Genomic DNA, 18,167 nt, shown 5'->3' on the forward strand with positions numbered 1-18,167 from the left:
AGATACTTTTTGTTTACTTTTTGTAGTGAGGGAAGGCCAGCTTCCTCAAATGCAGAAAGATCATTCATCCAAATATTTGCGACCCATTACGTTCCAGGTGTTGGGAATGGGCCAAGTAGAACTCACACTAACAAAATTGTGAGTGGGGTTGGTTTTTGGTCTCTCAAACCTCCCTTTTGTATGGGCTTCTACTGGTTCGCTTGTGGGAGTTTCCAATACTGGCCATTCTAAGTTGGGCATTTCACTCTCACGTTTCATACTAATGGTGGAATTTCAGGAATCTAGAGAGAAAAAAAATTTTTTTCTGGCTTCTTCAAATCATACCACACAGATTTGCAGTTATCTCTGAAGTCTCCAACTCTAAAATCAGATTACAAATTTGCTTCCAAGGCGGTCATGTCTTCTAAGAAGCACACAGCCAAATACAATTTCATGAATGAGATAAAGTGTATACTGAAGGTATTAAGGATTTTGACCTAGAGCTGGAGGTGAGGGTGGGAGGTAGAGGAACAGCTCCGTTTCCTTTTCTGCTGTGGGTAAGTGGTAGATAGTTCAAGAAACAGGCCGTTAACGTAGAATCCTGTCTCCTTATCTTTGGGGTGTCCGGTGGGTTACCCATACCTTCCCAGTTTGGTTGCAAGCCACAGAATATTGGGCAAGATCAGAGGAGTTTCTCGGCCCTGAAGCTTACTTAACTATACGGGGTTTAGCTAAAAGTATTGAAGACTTCTACTACCAAAATTCAAATAGGTTTGTTTTTCTAGTCACTAATGACCTCCAAACTTCTTTAAAAACTAGATGTTTGATTTTGTACAGTAAAAAGATTTGTCTAATCTGACTCTGGGCGAGGGGTATGCAACATAATTTAATGAGAAGATAACCTAAACATGTTTTCTTTGAATATATGTACCCTGAATTATTAATGTCATCCCATTAACATTAATAAAAATTTATTAAAAAAAAAGATTTGTCTATTTTTAAAAATTTATTTTCAAATTCTTTCAACCTATCTTCAACCCTTTCCTCAGAAATAGTAAGTTAAAACCCCCCAAATTTCATCTTCTTTCCCAACCTACTCTATCTATCCACCTGCTTCACCATCTCAATCAAAAACAATGTCATCTTTGCATTTGTTTAGGTTCAATGTGATAGAATCATCCCATGAATTCCTTTTTTCTTTCCTTCTTTTGTTTTTATTGATTTTAGAGAGAAAAGGAGAGAAAGAGACAGAAACATCACTCGGTTTCTGTATGTGCCCTGACTGGGGATCAAACCTACAACCTTTAAATATAGGGGTGATGCTCTAACCAATGGAGCTATCCATGATTTTTTTTCTCACACAGCCTGCATTTAGTTCTTTAGAAAACTCTGTTGGCTTCATCTTTAAAATATATTCAGAATCAGACCACTTCTTATCAATTCTTTTATGAGCACCATGGCTTAAGACACTGTCATCTTCCACTTGGATTATTACAACAGCCTCCTAATAGGTCTCCCTGCTTACACTGCTTACACCCTTGCTCCTCTGCAGTCTTTTCTCAGCATAAGTTATATAAATGGAATCACAGAGTATGTACTCTTTTGTGTCGTCTTCCTTTACTCAGCATGTTTTCAAATGCATCCTTTCTGTTAGGTGCATCAGAATTTCATTCCTTTTTGTTGCTGGGCTGTATTTCATTGTGTGGACATACCTTGATTTGTTTACCTGTTCATCTGTTGATAGATATTTGGATTGTTTATGAATAAAGCTGTCATGTACATTCACATAGAAATCTTTGTGTGGACATGTTTTCTGTTCTTTTAGGTAAATACTTAGGAGTAGAGCTGCTGGATCATATGGTAGGGTTATGTTTAACCTTACAGGAAAGTGTCCAACTGTTTCCCAAAGTGACTGTATTATATTATCTTCCTGTCAGTAATGTGTGGGATTCCATTTGCTCCACATACTTGCTTGTACCTAGTATTGTCAATCATTTATAATGTTAGCCATTATTGGGGGTGTGTAAGCGATCTCTTATTATGGTTTTATTTTGCATTTCTCTGACGGATAGTGATGTTGAGCATTTTTAATATGCTTATTGTCCATCAATATATCCTCTTTTGTGAAGAGTCCATTTGAATCTTTAAATCACTTCTTTATTGTTTTTGGTATATTATTAGTTGTAATGGTTTTAAAATAGATACGCAGCCTTTCTTTAAGTCCTTTGTCAGATATATATATATATATATATATATCTGTATTTGTATATGTGTATGTGTATATATATATATATATATATCTGAGTTATTTTACTGATTTTAGAGGAAGGGGAAGGGAGAGAGAGAGTGAGAACAAGAACATCAACTTGTTCTTATATGTGCCCTGACCAAGGATCAAACTGGCAGCCTCTGTGCTTCGGGATGATGCTCTTAACCAACCGAGCCATTCAGCCAGGGCCAGATATATATTTTTTTAAATATTTTTTCTCAGTCTTTGCCTTGTCTTTTCATTTTCTTAATGTTGTCTTTTAGAGCAAGCATTTTTGATTTTGATGAAAACTAATTTTTTAATTTTACGTTTTGTCCTTTATATGTACTATTTTTTTTAAAAAAATCTTACCTTGGGCAAATCTTTTATGCTCTTTTTGAGTTCAGTTCCTGTTTCTGTAAAATGGGGAGGATAAGCATTATCTGCTTTTTAATGTTGTGAGGACTGAGTGAGAAACTCATGACAAATACCCGATACGTGTGAATGGCCGTACTGAGATATTAGACTGCAGGGTATGAGGGGTTGTAGTAGACCATTCCTCCACTGTAACATAACCAAGTATTATTTAGGTATCATTCCTATTCCTAAAAAAGGGTATCTCCTGACTAGTCTAAAGATAATAACAGCAGTAATGCATTCTCCAACTATTGTTTAGGGGAGCCCATTGTCTTACTTCAGACCACTCAGAATTGAGGTCAAGACTTCTTTTTCATAGTTAGGGAAAGTCTTTCCAAACTCAAAGTGCGGGAGAATGATGGAGCCGTTTGCTTCCTGTTACTGGCAGGCATGTTACAACCCAGTGGCAAGCCAGCCTGAGCATGAAAGGGACACGTGCTCTCTGTGTGGCCAGCGTGGAGAGAACCTGGATCCACGATGGACTGTTCACTGCCCTTGGACCCATGATACTTTTAGGGGTACATCATAATGTTTTAATTTCTTTTAAAGTCAGAAGAGAAAAGTGGATATCGTCCAGCTTGAATTATTTTTTTCTTTATACCACTGTAGTTGTAAAATATAATTTTTTTTATGAAGGGAAGGACCCATGAAGACAAACATGTCTAGGGACCATGAAAGTAAAAATGTGGCCCTGATTTTTGAGGACTTTTCCAGGTTTTGCAATGAAATTTCTGTGTCCTGGGAAATCCCTCAGTCCTAGGCAAACCTAAAGGTTTGTGTAGAGGAAAGGTATAGTAAGTAGGTAGAAAGCAGGACTGGTATTCCCGAGTTCTTGCTTGGACTTTGCAGTGCTCTAGCTGGGTAACCGTGGTAGTTACTAAACTTGTCTGAGTCAGTGCTGCATAAATGTTGAGTAGGGTAAATACATTTAACTGTAGTTGTTATACTGTACTTACCTGTTATTATCACATTGTAACTTACCTGTAACTTATCCTTAATTTATCACATCAGTTTTGCCTGTTTTTCATTTCTTCCTTCTTCTACTAGTAAATAGCCTGATTTTCCCTTGGAAACCAACCCTTATAAGGGTGTACCTTGACCAGGTCTGTCTAGAATGCTCCTAAATTTCCCAAAGGGAAAACGCCTAGTCCTAAAAATAAGTAGAAATGGCCCAGTGCCAGAACAACTAAACTGTCAAGGCTCAGAAACTGGCAATTAGGCCTGGTACTATGGCAGAATTATTGTATTCTGTAGTGGTTTAAGTTGTTTCTGTGTGCTGGTGAGGCTAGGCATAGAAACAATTCCAGGTGCCTCTGACTGGAAGACGACCTGTTCTGCATGGGCAAGTCTTCTAGAATTTAGGCCTGCCTCTGTGACTACAAAGTAGGCTAGAAGCTGGGGCATCCACCCTGAGCCCTTATTTCATTTATATCCTTTGCTTACTGATTTTTACTATCCTTGAATATAGACACCACAGTTTGGCTTAGAGTATATTCAATTGATATGGTTTATATGAAGCTTAGTTTTCCTTGGACTATTTTTTTGCATTAGCATGTGGCCTAGGATCTGCCAATAATATCAGATATCTGATAGCCACAATGATTAGCTCAGAAATACTAGCTATACCTTAAGAAAACCCCCAATGAGGGGGCAGTGTAGTATTGGGCCTGGATCCAGGGAGCCTGCGTTCAAGTCTTGACTGTGCCACTCACTGATTGTATGAACTTGGGAACTAAGTTAATTAATCTCTTTGGGCCTCAGTTTCCTCACCTGTAAAGTGGGGATAATGATAATTCTTGTCTCATAGAGGTTTTATGAGTATTAAATAGAAGAATACACATAAAGCCCTTAGTATAGTTTCTTGCATGCACCTATTGCTGCTGTTGCTATTATTAATTACAGTGACCTGTCATTTAGTTTATGCTGTGAGTTTAGTAAATCAGATTCATTGTATGATACAAAAGAAGAATTTATTAAGATTGAAATTTTTCTTCACAGTTTTTTTAGTAACAATTTCTAGTTTATGAGATATTTAGAAGAAGCAAGGTTTGGACATTTAATTTGAAGCAGTTTGATGACTGGGTATTAAAAATGTGTGACACCATATTAAACAACATCCTGAGCTGATGGTATTTTTGGAATACATGGCTCAGAGATATTAAGTGTTTGAATTTCAAGTGACTTATAAAAATTATACTTTCTTACTGATAATAAATACTAAGAACTAACACTTATGTAGTACTTACACTGTGTCAGAAACTAAGTATTTCATAGGTAACAACTCAGCAAAACTATTATTCATGAAATTGAGGCACAGAGCAGTTTAGTAACTTGCCCTGGTCATATAGCTAGTGAGCCGCAGAGCTGGGGATTCAGCCGCAGGCTGTGTGATGCTGAACGCCTGCTCTCAGTGCTTCACTATGTTACTCGCTCCTCACCACCAGCTGAATTTAGTATTGCAAGGACAGAAGAAAGACATGGATGATTTCTTTAATGTAGTACAATTACAGAGATGCAAATGGATAATAGATGGAGCAGACTTCAACTGGAGATTGCATAAACTCCCCTTGCTGAATTGCTGTGAGTTCAGGGGAAACTGAGATTTTAAAGATTTGAAATTCTGTCTGGTGGGGAGGGGGGGGAATCACAATTTTAGAAGAGATTCAGAGATGACCTTTCATTGTACTTTGATTTTCCATATGCTTTGAAGTGTATGTCTGAATCAAAGATATCTTATCAGTGTGGCTCAGTTCTCAGAGTGGCTGATTAAGATGCAGGCTAATAACTGAGCCCAGTGGGTATCCCTGACATTCTAGAGACCAAGACATGAATTGTAGAATTAGCTTATAATTCCTGGCCATGTAGCCAAAAGAGGCAATATATGGGTTCAGTTGGTTTGTAAAAGTACTGTATATTTCCTTATAAAGCTGTTGAAAGAGAAGCCAGTGCTAGAGACAAAACTCGCCGTATAAGCCTTTGCCTTTCATTAAGTAAGTAAGAGTCCATTTTTTAAGTAATAGTATTCTTGGTAGCATTATTTAAAAAAATAGATCACTGACTATTGTAACTCTGTATGTTACTCTTGCAAAAATAATGCTGATTAAATTATTTTGGGGCTGCTTTCATATCGATGCTTTAAAAATTCAATACGTTTGAAAAGGTAAATTTCCCATTATTATCCATGAAGATACTCTTCTGGTGAATATCCATATATACATATGGATTTCTGTTTTACTTGCCATTATTTAAACATGCTCTTGGAAGAGATAGCTTCTAATTTTTTTTAGTGCTAAAATTCTTTGATTCTATCTTGTCTTTGTTACTGAATTGAAGTCAGCATAAGGCTAAGAGAAAAGATTAAGTTAAGTGGGTTTTCAGCAGATGCTAAGTCTTTTCTAACACACACACACACACACACACACGTACTATTATGAACCTGCACACAGAAGATAATGTGTATTTTTTAAATTGATTTCTGAAATACCCCCAAACATTAACCCATGTGACTGGTGGCCTGTGCCTTACAAGAGGATTCATTGAAATACATGGGAGTTGGATTGCAGCTTTGGCCTCAAAGCATATTGGCAAATTTGCATTTATGTGACATTAATTTGCCTCAAGTATGTCATTGGTGAGTTCTTTGTTTTAGTGAGTGCCAGATGTATTCTTCTTCTGAATATATTTGGTGACACTCTGTTCTCGAATGCCAAATAGACATGAGAAAACTTTCAGTCATCTGGAGCTTGTAAATTGTTCTGAAATTTTTGGAATTTTATTGAAGGCTGATTTCATCATAGAACAGAGAATACCTTGGATGAATAAAAAGCAAATCAATCAGAAATGATTGGAACCAGTAATTAGAGTTTCCATGGAGAGATAAAATGTATGATGTAAATCTATTGTCTTGCAAAAAGGATTGCTTTCTAATAAGTTATCAGATCTTACAGAGCAACTTCAGATGCAGACACAGATGTGAAGGTTTATTTTGTTTTTAGCTACAAGTTCCTCTCTCCTTTCACATTTAGCTTTTCTGGACCTTTATTTGGCTAAACAAGGCTGATGGGTTTTAAAATGATTATCTTATTGAGCATAAGATTAGAAGTAATACTCTGAAAATAGTAATTTTATTTCAATATGTAACTTAAAGAAATGGATTATCACTCTCCCACTTTTGCTAGTTTGGAATCTTTTTATTTTTTGTTGACCTTTAGAATTTTTGGTGTTCTAATTTCCAACTTTATTTCACCTTACTTGAATTATTTTTTCCTTCACTTTGTGGATTATTATTAAAATAGAGAATCCTCCTCATTTTTTGTGAATACTTAATCTTGTACCTTGGTACTGATTACAGAGACCAAAACTAATTTTTAAATGTCTTCAAAAATATTTAATTTTTAAGGAGCAATGGTTCAAACAAAGTCAAAGACTTTATGAATGTTGAAATCTAGAATTTTAAAAAGTATGTAATAGCAATAGTAATACTGACATAATTTTTTTTCTTAGTATGTCATATCCTATAGCAATGGAATTAACTACCTTAGACCAAAGCCTAAAACAGAATGGAAGCTATTTTCTTTCTGCTTTTAGAGGAATTTTAAGGCATAAAATTAGCATTAACTTCTTTCTCACTGTAGAAGATAAAAAGGCAAAACAACAACAACAAAACCCTTTCTACTTAGAATTATAGTATACTGTTAATGGAAAAAATACAAGAAATGACATATCTGACTTTCTTTTGTTGATTAAATAGGGCAAATGTGGAAACTCTATTCAAGATAAGAGGTTAAAAGTTTACACATTCAAAGGGAGATATTGCAAGGATATTTAGATTTAAATGTTTTGTATTTTCAAACAACTCAGTTCAAGCAGATACTTCAATTGTAGTTAATTTTTAAAAGGGTCAAGAGTTATAAAACACTTGAATTTGTTCAGTTTAGTTGAAAAAATAGCAGGATCAGAAAGCACTTTTCAATCTGACTTAAGATAAACAAATTCATTTTATGGTGAAAAGGAGAAATAAGAAAAAGGGCAACCATCTGCTCCAACTCCCCATTGTGAAACTTGGAGCTTCGATGACTTGTCCAAGTTAACCTTAGTTTGGTAGAGCCAAGGACTAGAACCAGGTTTCTTGACATCTCATCTTTGAAGCATTCCACTTCCCTGCCTTATCTCTTTGTCTACAGTTTCTTTTGTGTATTTGACGTAATCTTCATTATCATCATTCATTCATATAACATGAATTGAGCATTTGACCGGGGCCTGTTTCCAGGCTTTGGGAGCTGTTGCTGGAACTGATATGTACATGTGAAGAATTAAATGGATGGCATCTCTCTCTTCTACTAAGCTGTGGTCTTATTGAAGTCCCTTGTTAAGGGACTGTGTTTGTCCACCTCTCTTCCAGCCCACATTGCAGAATGTCCTCTATGAATCTTTATGCAGAATGCACTCTGCCTCAGAAAATTTCTCCACCTGTCCTTTCCTGAGAATCCTTTTGTCTGTTTTGATTTTTGTCCTGTTGCATCTTTCCAGGAGTCTTCCTCCCAGCCTACACCATCTTTGGACTGACAATTCACCTGATCAGCCTGACTTTGATTTTGGTATCTTTTGTAGAAGTTACCTTTCATATTATTTCTGCTTACCACTATGCTATGCAGACCTTGGGCAAGTGACCCTTATATTTGCCCGTGCTTTAAGCTTCCAGATCACTGCCCTGAGACTATACTAATGCCCAGGTTTCACCTGTCTGGCAGATGAAATTGATCATGATAGTTTTATCTTTGTGTTGCTGAGGAGACAATGATAGTCTGGCACTTTAGATACTCACCAGTTTTGTGATGAGCACCAAAAATACTTCAACTGTCATCTTTGTCCTAACACTTTTCATCTTTTTTTTGGAGAGATGATGTTTAAGCTCCATGTATAATATAAAATGACTCATGGTTCAATTGATTCCACTTTGATACATAAATAAAACTTACTTTTAGTCTTTTTTTTTAATTTTTGGTTTATTGTATTAACATAGTTTAACTTACTCTTAGTCTTGACCCTCTGGATAGCTGCTTTAAATATCTTGCAAATTCTGTGAATAACTGGTGACTTTTCTCACTCTCTGTGTAATATAAAAACTTAGCTCAAATATAAGTTTTTGCTTTATTAATGGGTAATTTTCTTTTCTACAGAACTATCTATTCATTGAAGAAAATTGGATTGTGGTGTATACACATGCTAAATTTTTATCACGTAGTCTTCTTTGAAATTCTCTCAGATATTCTGGGCTGAACCTAACTAATAATATCAATTTAAAAGTAATGAATGAATCAGCTATATTTTAGACAAAATGGTACTTATTAGAAGTATAATAAAAGAACATAACAATATTTTAAAAGTGACACTTGATTAGCAGCTTTTTTCCAGTGATCTAGTATCATTTAAAAATGAATTTACTATTTTTCTAAACATTCTGTAGTTTCCTTTTTCCTAATAACTCTTTTGAACAATAGTATTTGTATTTTTCTAATTAAAAATAATGTATGCTTAATGTAGACATTTAACAATATATAGGAAAAAACAAAGATGTAAATTAGAGCCATCCATTATGAAAATGACTTAAGCAATATCACCCTAAGAGACAACCACTGTAAACATTTGGTTGTACTTCTTTCTAGATTTGTCTATATGTTCATTCATTCTCTCTTGATTTTTATGTTTCTACTCATATTTATTTTAAATGTTACATATATGCAAATATCAACAATGTTATTTTGGAGCATATACATTTATACATATGTACAAGATTTTTCATAATATTTTTTGTTTTTTGACATTATATTTTAAACATTTCCTCATTTGTGTAATGTTTTATAAAGCTTATCTTTGATTTTCTTTATGAGTAAACTTTAGTCCTATGTTCTGGTCATTACTGAATTGGATGGACAACCATAATTTCCTGGGTAGTAATCATGCTCCATTTTAGTTGATTAAAAATCTGGTTTTAATAGGAAAATTATCACTTCCATTTTATGACACTTAGAGACTGGGTTAAATTCTTGTCTACATTATGATAACAACACTGGTATTCCTGTTTACATTACATTAACCTACGGTCTCTGATCCTCGTGTGTATGTGCGTCTGTATGTCTCTCTCCCTCATAGGATCAAAAGCTCCTTGAGAGCCAGGTCATATTAACCTCGATATCCTCAATTCTCAGCTGAGTGGCTCTAGTTCGTGCTTCATATGTGTTTGTTTTTAAAAATGAAGAAGTGGAGGCCCACAGACATTAAGTTGTTCCAGAGAGTAGGATTTGTCTCGGTCTCTTCCCTGGAGGGCAGGGCTGATCTTCTGGTTTCTCTGTTATTAAAGTTACTCCAGCCCTGGCTGGTTGGCTCAGCGGTAGAGCGTCGGCCTGGCGTGCGGGGGACCTGGGTTCAATTCCCGGCCAGGGCACATAGGAGAAGCGCCCATTTGCTTCTCCACCCCCCCCCTTCCTCTCTGTCTCTCTCTTCCCCTCCCGCAGCCAAGGCTCCATTGGAGCAAAGATGGCCCAGGCGCTGGGGATGGCTCCTTGGCCTCTGCCCCAGGCGCTAGAGTGGCTCTGGTCGTGGCAGAGCGACGCCAGAGTGTCACCCCTGGTGGGCGTGCCGGGTGGATCCCGTTTGGGCGCATGCGGGAGTCTGTCTGACTGTCTCTCCCCATTTCCAGCTTCAGAAAAATACAAAAAAAAAAAAAAGTTACTCCAGGCCACAGCACACCGACAGTGATGATAATAATAATAATAATAATAATAATAATAATCTGTTCTCTGGTTTTTGTCTGTTGTTGTACTGTAGGACCTTAAGTCCCAGATTTTCTCCTTCGAGGCAAAGCAGGCTGAGATGGAGTAAGGGGTGGTCAGGTGTTATGTGGGCTCATGAACGCATCCTTCTCACTACTACTGACAGCTGAGATACTGAACCTGCAAAATGGTATAGCTCTTTTGGAGGTGAAGTCTGAAGTATTTCATTGGGCAATGTAGCTCCCACAGTTGGGCCACAGCCCTCAAGCTCCCAAAATGAACTGTGTTTTGGACTCTCCGATGCTCTGAAACTGCCCTGGACCCATGCAGAAGTGAGGGAAATGTCTCTTGCTCCCACTTGAGCTATATTTTGTCACATGAGCATCAAAGTGGCATTGTATTGGACATCGATATTTACATAGTCAATAGCAGAAACAATTTTTTCTCATCGGCACTTTTCTGTAGCGATCAGTGTGTGAGGCTTTGGTCAACAGGATAAATCTGAGTCGCTATCCTATCTCAGGACATGCTGCTACCCTCCAATCTTCCTCCCCAACTACTGTGTCTTTGTTATTAAGTCAAGCTTGGGTTATTTCTAGGGGCCTCCATGAAGAAGTGGAGGCCCACAGACATTAAGTTGTTCCAGAGAGTAGGATTTGTCCCGGTCTCTTCCCTGGAGGGCAGGGCTGATCTTCTGGTTTCTCTGTTATTAAAGTTACTCCAGCCCTGGCCGGTTGGCTCAGCGGTAGAGCGTCGGCCTGGCGTGCGGGGGACCTGGGTTCAATTCCCGGCCAGGGCACATAGGAGAAGCGCCCATTTGCTTCTCCACCCCCCCCCCCTTCCTCTCTGTCTCTCTCTTCCCCTCCCGCAGCCAAGGCTCCATTGGAGCAAAGATGGCCCAGGCGCTGGGGATGGCTCCTTGGCCTCTGCCCCAGGCGCTAGAGTGGCTCTGGTCGTGGCAGAGCATTCATTTTCTCAATGCAAATTACCTTCCAACCCTGTTCACCCAACAAACTTATATGTCTGAATTTCAATAGAAAACATGGTATATGTATCTCTATGTCAAATTATATGTTAGTCAGCAAGGAAGACCTGTTGGTTGGTAATGAAGATAGAAAAGATTTGAGCTTTCACCATAGAGTCAAGAATTTTTGAACAATTGCTATTTTTGCCAAGTACTGGCTTTTATTGGTATGCCTAATCACTATCACTTTTCTTCTCTTCCCCATAGTATCTACTATGTGTCTTTTCTTCCTATCATCATTTAGCCTCTCATTCATTTTTCTTCTAGCTGCTGAGGAAAGCCAGATTTCTTAAACCAACATCATTGATTTACACAGGATAGGTAACAACAGAAAATAAGGGTACTCTTGTCCCTTTCATTCTTACTCATTTTTTTCTATAAAGAACCTTGAAACTAGAGTTGAACAAGTTAAGAATTAGTTCAAATGAAGTAAAACATTTTGGAGTCATATAAAAAGGACTGGATTCCTGTGTACTATATTTTAACCTGAGGATCATTTTTCAGACTTGTTTCATCTCCATATTCTCATATATATCAAAGGTCCCAAAACATTAAACAGGCCCTAGATCTTTAATTCTTTGACCTTCTGTGCCATTCATGTTCTTTTTATGATTATTCTTTAGAGCTAGAGTTTTAATCCCACTCCTTTTTATACAGATGAAGAAATTTACTTGAAAACAGATACATATACATTTAATAGCAGAACTGGGTCTGGAATTTTCTCTTCTTGATAATATACAGCATTCTTATATGATTTTATATATAATATTTATCTCTTAGTTTCTTTTTGAGTGGCTGCTATGCTCCAGTCCCTGGGTCAGGTGTTGAGGATACAAAGAAGAAAGCCCAGTCTCTTGCCCAATCTAATTTTTAGTGGGCAACAGATAATACTTACACCTTTCTGAAGGAATTAAAGCTATTTTTTGAGACACGTGCCGCACATATTTGTAAGATGGCTATTCAAGTCTTAGAAGTGGTTTATAAGAACAGAATAAAGTTGTAAAATCATATTATTTGTATTAGAGTTTAGAGATGCAGACTTCTTTTTCCCACTAATAAGCTGCTGTCAAACATTCATTACATCTGCATCAAGCTCCACCTTGGCAGGGGCTGTGTTCTGCCTTTCCACTTAGTGACCATGCTTGCCATGGAATAGGTTCTTAAAAGCATGTGTTGGATGAATTATTGAATAAATAGTGTTTTCTTGGAAGCTATAGTTTAGTTGAAGAATCTCACAGAACACCCTGAGTATAGTGTGAAGAATATGGCTCCTTTCCTTCCATCCTCTGGTCAAGAGTGATTGTCTTCAACAAATGCTTATCAGCTACCTTTTGTGATTCTGTTTTGCTACTGTTTTCTTTGAAATATTGAAAACCTGAAGAAACTTCTTGCTTCATGGACCTTGGAAATATAATAAAATTAATTTGTGTATGTTTTCATCTTTCCAACTAGGATGCCATTGGAAATGTGGTTCTTGTACAATGATGCTGTTTTGTGTTCAGGGTGGTGATGAATGAAGTGAGCAATGTGGTTTTTTGAGAGAAAAGAATTTTCAAAGATCTGCATTTGGAGAAGCTTAAGCTTTTGTAGTAAGATTTATTTGGAGTTGAAATGGAAGGTTGTTCACAGGCATTCAATGTGTCATTTCTGTGTCTCACCAAGGATAAAGTCCAGTTTTGTCTTCACTAAGCTCAGTATAAAGACCAAAGTCCAGATAGTCTATGTCAGGGGTCCCCAAACGTTTTACATAGGGGGCCAGTTCACTGTCCCTCAGACCGTTGGAGGGTCGGATTATAAAAAAAAAACTATGGGCCCTGGCTAGTTAGCTCAGTGGTGGAGCGTCGGCCTGGCATGCAGGAGTTCTGGGTTCGATTCCCAGCCAGGGCATGCAGGGGAAGCACCCATCTGCTTCTCCACCCCTCCCCCTCTCCATCCTCTCTGTCTCTCTCTTCCTCTCCTGCAGCCAAGGCTCCATTGGAGCAAAGTTTGCCCGGGCGCTGAGGATGGCTCTGTGGCCTCTGCCTCAGGCGCTAGAATGGCTCTGATTGCAGTGGAGCATCGCCCCCTGGTGGGCATGCCGGGTGGATCCCAGTCGGGAGCACGCGGGAGTCTGTCTGACTGCCTCCCCGTTTCCAACTTAAGAAAAATACAAAAAAAAAAAAAACCCCACAAAAAACAAACAACAAAAAAACAAAACTATGAACAAATCCCTATGCACACTGCACATATCTTATTTTAAAGTAAAAAAACAAAACGGGAACACATACAATATTTAAAATAAAGAACAAGTAAATTTAAATCAACAAACTGACCAGTATTTCAATGGGAACTATGGGCCTGCTTTTGGCTAATGAGATGGTCAATGTCCGGTTCCATATTTGTCACTGCTAGCCATAACAAGTGATATGACGTGCTTCCGGAGCCATGATGCGTGCGTCCTGCCTCACTGGAAGTAGTACTGTATATGAGCGACGCTGTGCTTTGTGGCCACATACAGTGCTCCTCTTACTGACCACCAATGAAAGAGATGCCCCCTTCCGGAAGTGCGGCGGGGGCCAGATAAATGGCCTCAGGGGGCTGCATGCAGCCCACGGGCTGTAATTTGGGGACCCCTGGTCTATGTCATGGTTCAGCCCATATAAAAATTTAGTTCAGTCCATATGCAGCTCAAATCTTGTAATTGGGAGAGTGTCTGGCCTCCTATCCATGCAGCATGTGAGCAAATAGGGCTAGTGTGTGTCTCCAAGGAGGAAGGCAGAGAAAAAGGAAAAACTGCTGGCACTCTGTTAAGCCTGTGCTTTTATTTGGGGGCTGGCTTGTGTTGGTTTTTTCCATTAACCGATCAGATTCTTTTTCTAAGCTAGACTGACAGATCTTTATGGCTGCCATTCATACTTCCATTGTGCATGCCTTAAAATGGAAAAATTTCGCTCTTGTTCCCCACCCACCACCCACGCTGGACCAGCAAGGTCTTGGGGAAGCTCCTCTCAAAACGGAATCCGAGGGCTAAAGGCACAATGGACTCTGAGGCACAATGGGTTTCTGAAATGTGCAAATGAGTCCATGAATGCTATAACCTTCTAGCAAATTAAGTAAATGGTATGCTGAAACTTCTTATTGAATCAGGCTTTCCAGTTTTATAAAATATAATGCCTGCCTGACCAGGCGGTTGCACAGTGGATAGAGTGTTGGACTGGGATGCGGAGGACCCAGGTTCGAGACCCCAAGGACACCAGCTTGAGCGCAGGCTCATCTGGTTTGAGCAAAAGCTCACCAGCTTGGACCCAAGGTCGCTGGCTTGAGCAAGGGTTACTCGATCTGCTGTAGCCCCATGGTCAAGGCACATATGAGAAAGCAATCAATGAACAACTAAGGTGTCGCAATGAAAAACTAATGATTGATGCTTCTCATCTCTCTCTGTTCTTGTCTGTCTGTCTCTGTCTTTCTCTCTCTGACTCTCTCTGTCTCTGTAAAAAAAATAAAAAAATTATAATGCCCAACTCCCTTTGCTCTCTTTCCTTATCAATATCTAGCTACTTACTATGTTAATAACTAGAGTTCCTAAGTGCAAATTTATGAAAACAAGGGTTTGTGTCTTATTTTTTGATTCACTCTTTCATTTGGACAATGGTGAAATTAAAAACACAGTGTTTCCTCCTGATCTATGGTTGCACAGTGGATAGAGTGTTGACCTGGGATGCTGAAGTTCTTGGTTTGAGACCCTGTGGACACTGGCTTGAGCATGGGCTCATCTAGCTTGAGTGCAAGCTTGCCAGTTTGAGCACTGGATTATTAACATAATCCCAAGGTTGCTGGCTTGAACGCAAAGGTTGCTGGCTTGGGCAAGGGGTCACTGGTTCTGCTGGAGCCTCCCACCCTGAGCAAGGCATGTATAAAAGCAATCAATGAACAACAAAAATGATGTAACTGCCAACTGATGCTCTCATCTCTCTCTCTTCCCTCTCTCTTTTCCTTCCTGTCTGTCTCTAAAAACAAAAACAAAAAACCACTCAATGTTCCCCTTTTTCTGAGGAAACACCATGGTGGCTGGGACCCTGTGTACATATCCTGAAAACTGGAGGGTGTTCAAGGCCCTCATTGCCAATCAGTACCATGGGGCTCAGGTCCCTACACTACTCCACTTTCACTTTGGCAAAACCAAGCACACCCTGAATTTCTTCACAACTTTTCTGCTGGCAAGGTCCCTGCATTTGAAGGTGATGATGGATTCTGTATGTTTGAGAGTAGTGCCATTGCCTACTATGTGAGCAGTGAGGAGCTGCAGGGAGGTAGTCCAGACGCTGGGCCTAGGTGGTACAGTGGGTGTACTTCGTGCTGATAGTGACATAGTGCTCCTGGCCAGTACTTGGGTGTTCCCCACCTTGGGCACCACAATAGGCAGGCCACAGAGAATGCAAAGGAGGAGGTGAGGCAAATTCTGGGGCTGGTTGATGCTCACTTGAAGACAAGGACTTTTCTGGTGGGAAAACGTGTGACACTGGCTGACATCACAGTTTTCTGCACCTTGTTGTAGCTCTATAAACAGCTCCTGGTGCCTTCCATCTGCCAGGCCATCCCCAATACCAACCACTGGTTCCTTACTTGCATTGCCCAGCCCCAGTCTGCACTGTCTTGGGGGAGGTGAAAGTCTGGGAGAAGATGGCCCAGTTTGGTGCTAAAAAGTCTGCAGAAAGCCAGTCTAAAAAGGAAACCCCAAAGAAGAAGAAAGGGTCTTGGGAAAAAAAGCAGAAACCTCAGACTGAGTGGAAGGAGGAGAAAAAAGCAGCTGTTCCTGATGAGGAGTTGGACAAATGTAAGCATGAGCAAGCTCTGGCTGTTGAGCCTAAGGTCAAGAGTACGTTGTTTTGTTTTGTTTTGTTTTGTTTTTTAACTGAGAGAGAGAGAGAGAGAGAGAGAGAGAGAGAGAGAGATGGAAAGATAGACATGAAGGGAGAGAGACGAGAAGCATCAACTCATAGTTGCGGCACCTTAGTTGTTCATTGATTGCTTTCTCACATGTGCTTTGACTAGGAGGATCCAGTCAAGATACTGACTCTTTGCTTAAGCCAGTAACATTGAGCTCAAGCCAGCAACCTTGGGTTTCAAGCCAGTGACCATGAGGTCATGTCTATATGATCCCACGCTCAAGCTGGCGACCCTGCACTCAAGCTGCTGACCTTGGGGTTTCAAACCTGTGTCCTCAGTGTCCCAGGTTGATGTTCTATCCACTGCACCCTGCCTAGTAAGTGAAGTATACCTTTGTGTTGATGACTTTAAGCACAAGTACTCCTATGAGGACACACTCTCAATGGCACTATTGTGTTTTGGGGAGCACTTTGATAACGATGGCTGGTCTCTGTGCTACTCAGAGTACCACTTGCCCAACAAGCTCCTTCAGATCTTCATGACTTGCAAACTCATCACTGGAATGTTCCAGTAATTGGACAAGCCTTTGCCAATGTCATCCTCTTTGGAACGAACAATAGCAGCTTCATTTCAGGAGACTGGGTTTTCCAAGGTCAGAAGCTTGCCTTTCTGCTGAGCCCAGATTGGATGGTGGACCATGAGGCATATACATGGCGGAAATTGGATCCTGGCAGCGAGGAGACCAAGATGCTGGTTCAGGAGTACTTTTTGCTGGGAGTGGGCCTTCCAGCATGTAGGCAAAGTCTTCAATTGGGGCAAAATTTTTACGTGTACATCTCCTGTCATTGCCTAGCTGCCTGCATCAGTTTCTACTATTTTTCTATAGTAGAAAAATAAAACACAAAATGTTTAACTTACAACCAAACTCAAAAGTCCTCGGCAACTGAAGTGAACATGTCTTTCTATTATTTGTAAGTGGTAATGCATTAAGTCTAACTATTGTGGAAATGACATTTATATGAAGAAGCTCTTTGTCATATATTTGAAAGTGATATATAGACTGTTCTTAAATTATAAAGTCACTGTAAAACCAGTGACTATGTGCTCTTCAAGTAGCCTGCTAAGTCAGTAAATTCTATGAAAAATAAACCAAATAGCCAAGCCATTTATAAGCAGTAATGTAGGCTAAATTGTTGGTTTTATTGCCATGCAGAGATAAAAGTGTTTCATTTGGTGATTAGTTTTAATTAGGTGATTATCTGCTGATTAACTGGTAACACATTTTATTTGAAATTATTAAATACATTTTGTTGCTATAATTGAATTTTATGAATAGAAAGCAAAACTTAGCCAAATGTCTGTGTAAAATCATCTGCATGGTTTGTGTGTGTGGATGTGAGCTATTTACTTATTTAAAAAATTGTTCGTTTTTAAAATATATTGGTTCCTGAGTTTTTCTACAAATGTTTTAGAACATAATCATATGCTATGTACTCAGCATTGGGTTTACTGCCACGCCTTTATGGACAATACAGTCTGGAAGGGTGTCAAACATGTAAACAGGAAATTATAACACCATGGATAGAGCAGCACAGAGAGCACAAGGAAAAGGCAATTAACCCTACCTTGGGAGTCAAGGAAGGTGTGCTTCCCAAAATGAAGGATGTCTAAGACAAGTTCTTAGATGTCAAGTTAGCCTGTCAAGGGAGGAATTTACCTTTCATAAAAGGCTCCAAGAGCTTCCAGGGGAGCTGTAAGCAGTTCAGTGTGAATGGAGTAGAGAGGCAAGGACAGTGGGGAAAAGGGAGTTGAGGCTGGAGAGATAAGCTGGGGTTGGGTCATGAGGCTCTTGTTTGCCCTA

The 18,167-nt window shown here is 39.2% G+C and overlaps 1 pseudogene; it reads left to right on the forward strand.

The window, feature by feature from the left end:
- The first annotated feature begins 15,480 nt into the window (after positions 1–15,480).
- LOC136329842 (elongation factor 1-gamma-like) lies at positions 15,481–17,159 on the forward strand (annotated as a pseudogene).
- Positions 17,160–18,167: the final 1,008 nt, after the last annotated feature.

Source organism: Saccopteryx bilineata, chromosome 3, assembly GCF_036850765.1.
Source record: "Saccopteryx bilineata isolate mSacBil1 chromosome 3, mSacBil1_pri_phased_curated, whole genome shotgun sequence".
Classification (NCBI taxonomy): Eukaryota; Metazoa; Chordata; class Mammalia; order Chiroptera; family Emballonuridae; genus Saccopteryx; species Saccopteryx bilineata.